Raw genomic sequence first — 4535 nt, 5'->3', positions numbered from 1 at the left:
TTTCATGATTAATTATGTCTCTATTCTCTTCATAAGAACTTGCCTCCTTGATGTAAGCATCTTGCATTTGCTACTCTTTTCTTTTGAGGACTTTTATCTTTGGAACTAACTGGTCTACCACACTTTAAATATGCCTTAGATTCATTTGCTGTAGGTAATTGTCCTTCAGCAACATCAATCTGAATTGGAGAATTTGCAGCTGATATGTGTGATTCAGTCACTCTTTTTTTAATTAGTAAATGCGTCTGGCAACTGATTTATTACATTTTGCAAATGAATTATCTTTTGAATTTCTTGTTCACATTTTTTAGCACGAGGATCAAGATAAGATAATGATGATATTTTTCAGGTAATTCCTTTTCTAGCTGCCTATTCTCTCCCCCTAATGCTAGAAAATTTGTTTCATCAAAATGACAATCGGCAAATTTTGCTGTGAATAAATCTCCTATAAATGGTTCTAAATATTTAATTATAGAAGGAGATTCATATCCAACATATATTCCTAATCTTCTTTGAGGGCCTATTTTAATGCGTTGTGATGGAGCAATTGGAATATATACCGCACATCCAAATATTCTTAAATGATAAATATTTGGCTCTTGACCAAAAGCCAATTGTAAAAGGGAGAATTTTTGATAACTTGTTGGCCTAATGCGTATAAGTGTTGCTGCATGTAAAATAGCATGTCCCCAAGCAGAACTTGGGAGCTTTGTTCTCATAAGTAATGGTCTAGAAATCAATTGGAGGCATTTAATAAATGACTCTACTAGACCATTAAGTGTATGAACATGGGCAACAGGCTTTTCAACAATTATTACATACAATAATCATTAAAAGCTTGAGACATAAATTCACCAGCGTTATCAAGACATATTGTCTTAATTGTATAATATGGATATTATGCTCGTAATCAAATTATTTGGGCAAGTAATCTCGGAAATGCCAAGTTGCGAGTAGATAATAAACACACATGTGACCATATTGTAAATACATCTACTAAGACCATAAAATATATAAATGGTCCACACGGTGGATGAATAGGCCCACATATATCACCTTGAATTCATTCTAAAAATGTAGGTGATTCAATCCCAATTTTATTGGTGATGGTCTAATAATTAATTTACCTTGAGAACAAATAGCACAAGAGAATTCATTAGATTGAAAATCTTCTGGTTTTTCAATGGATGTCCATGTGAATTCTTAATGATTTTTCGCATCATTATTGAACTGGGATGGCCTAACCGGTCATCCCTAGTAATAAAAGTATTAGGATCAGTAAACTTCTGGTTTACTATAACATGTGTTTCAAATACACTAATATTTGTGTAGTACAATTCGGAAGAAAAGCGAGTAATTTTTCCGACACACATTTCTTGTCTGCAATTATTCTTGTAATATAAAGATATTCAATCTTTCCTTCATTGGTTGTCTCAATATGATATCCATTATGGCGAATATCTTTAAAACTCAATAAGTTTCTATTAGACTTAGAAGAAAATAATGCATCTTTTATAATAAATTGTGTTCCTCCGGGCAATAATAAATTAGCTTTTCCAAAGCCTTCAATTAACTTGTACCAGATATTGTATTTACGTTAGCTTCACACATTATCAAAGAAGAAAAATATTTTCTTTCTTTATGTATAGTGATAAGTGCTTGAAAATTTACTTATACTTAGTGGTTTTTCAGGAGTATTTGTGGGAAATTAGGATTAATTTGCATGAATTAACTTAATTGTTTCATAAATGCATTTTTTTCAGGATCACGGGTGTTTTTAGGGAATTATTATTTAAATATAATATTCGGATGAGAGATGATGTTGGTGAGAGAATTTTTGATGACCTGAAATAAACGGATCGAGAATCAGAGTTGAAATGAAGAAGTTATGGTGATTTGAAGATTGAAGTGAAAATCCTGGAAAACGCTCTAGTTTTGAACATGCATCAGTAATTTGACAATAACTTGAGCTGTATATATTTTATCAAGATAATTCTTGAACCGTTGGAAACATGATTTAGAGGGCTACATTTCATATGTTTACCAATTTTCCAGATTCCATCGTTATCATGCTCAAAAATCACCATCTCTAGAGTACTAAAGAATGATGCAAGGTTAGAAGAGGAATTGGACTATGCCGCAGCACTGTGCCGCAGCACACTTAGTCCAAAATCAACTATGTTGCAGTACTATTCTATAGCACGCTTAGTCCAGAATCAACCACGCCACAGCACGGTGCCGAGGCACAGTCACGACAACTGAAAATCTTTCTTTTGTTTTTGACTAGGAAAATAGGGTTTAAGAGTCCTAAACTAAATACAATTAAGGTAAACAAAATCCTAAACCTTTTAGATATAAATACAAGTCTTTTAGCATTATTTTGGAGATTCTTTAGAGGAGAACATAGAGAACAAAAATACTCAATAATGTAGAGATTAAGATAGATTGAAAGAGGCTTGGACAGAAGAATTGGGGAAGATCATCATCAACTCCATTGTTCTACCCAAGATTTCCGAAGTTTTTCTTATCTCTTGTTGTTATTTTGTTATTTTGTTATTCATTAATATGATTATGTTTTTATTCTTCTTCATGAGTAACTAATTCTTTTGTGATTGAGGGTGATTTTAAAGCCCTAGACATGTCTTGAAATTAATAAAATCTACATCTATTTATCTATTTATCCCTCTTGGTTATGTGATTATTTCTCTGTGAATAGGGTTTAGTTATATTATCTTAATTGTTTAAGTACGCAATTTCTATTAATGCCAATTTAGGTTGTTTAGTATGGAATCACTTTATTAACCTAAATAACTAGTTGTAAAGTGTATGCCTGCATACATGGGGGGTAATCACTCAAGATAACTAAATTGACCATATGAGTTTAGCCTTGATTCAATAGGTCTCTAGCGACTTAATGCTTTTATTACTTTGAATCTAGAGATCGTATCCTATGTTATTTAATAAATAGGGAATTGGGTTATGACCATGTCTAGTCCAACGACTCAGTAAAGAGAGATGAGACTTATCAATGTTTGATATTTTCTAAGCTGATGTGATCAAGAGGGTAGAAAGTTAAAGAGTGCTTTTATTATATGTAATTCGTGTCTAGTGGTGGGGAATAAACCTTCAATCTCACTTCACTTATTCATCTCTTTTGTGATTGTTTGCTTGTTTTACTTTGTTTAATTTTAGTTTGCTAGTTTTTGTTGAGTTTTTTAATACGTGACAAACCCCGTCAGAAGTAGATAATTAATTAAGTTCACAAATCCTATGCAGGAAAGACCCTTACTTGCTCTTTGCTACTACACGACTTTGCATTAGAATTTAGTGAGGTAAAATTAGGTATTGCATTTACATGCATCATGCACTATCTGCAATACAAAGAACTTCATCATTGATCTTGGATGAAATCATAGACTTAGGAATGTCCATTTTTCTTTATTCAAAAACAAAATACATAGTAAGGCATATTACAAAGCCAACAAAACAAAGTAATTTATTTAAAATTGAAAATCACACTTAAACGTATTAAAAGTAAAACACTCACACTTAAAAATATTAAAAGTAAATCTCTCACACTTAAACATATTAAAAGCAAAACACTCTAAAATAAACAATAAACACAAAAACATAACTTTAATAATTTTGGACTTTTCCATCCCCAATTAAATGATCAATTCTCCCTTTAGGATTTTCGAAGAAATTTGCAACATCCAGATGTGTTGTATCAACAAGTCCATGATCAAAATTATCATCTTGATAAGCAAAATTTGCTTCTCTATTTTCATTTTGGTTGGCAAAATATGCTTTCATATTTTTCTTTTTTCTTGCAATGATGCTTGATAATGTTCAACAAGATGTTTAGGCGTGGAACAAGTATGTGACCAATGTCCTTTCATGCCACATTGATAGTCTAGAGTTTTTGTATTCTTCGAATTTTTATGTTGTCCACTTTTGCCCTTTTCCTTTTTCTCTTCATCATTATTCCACTTCTGGTGGCTTTTATAATTAGAAGAGTTATTGTTATAATCACCACGATTGTGATTATTACGACTTTGACCACTTCCACGGCCACAACCATGGCCATGACCTCGCCTACGCCCATGATTATCATATATTGTCACATTCACTTCAGGGAATGGAGTAGAACCTATTGGGCAAGCTTCATGATTTTTCATTAATAGCTAATTATTTTGTTCAACCACAAGAAGGCATGAAATTAGTTCATAATATTTTTTAAAACCCTTTTCTCTATATTGTTGTTGTAGGAGCACATTTGATGCATGAAAAGTAGAGAATGTTTTCTCTAACATATCTTCATCAGTAATATTTTTTTCACACAATTTCAATTGAGAACTCATTCTGAATACTACACAGTTATATTCAATTACTAATTCAAAATTTTGTAAACGTAAATGCATTCAATCATAACGAGCTCTAGGAAGAATCACAATTTTTTGATGGTCATATCTTTCCTTTAAATTTTCCCAAAGAGTAAGTAGATCTTTTACCATAAGGTATTCAATTTTCAATCC

Source organism: Pistacia vera, unplaced genomic scaffold (genome assembly GCF_008641045.1).
Source record: "Pistacia vera cultivar Batoury unplaced genomic scaffold, PisVer_v2 Contig626, whole genome shotgun sequence".
NCBI lineage: Eukaryota > Viridiplantae > Streptophyta > Magnoliopsida > Sapindales > Anacardiaceae > Pistacia > Pistacia vera.
This window is presented reverse-complemented; position numbering follows the sequence as displayed.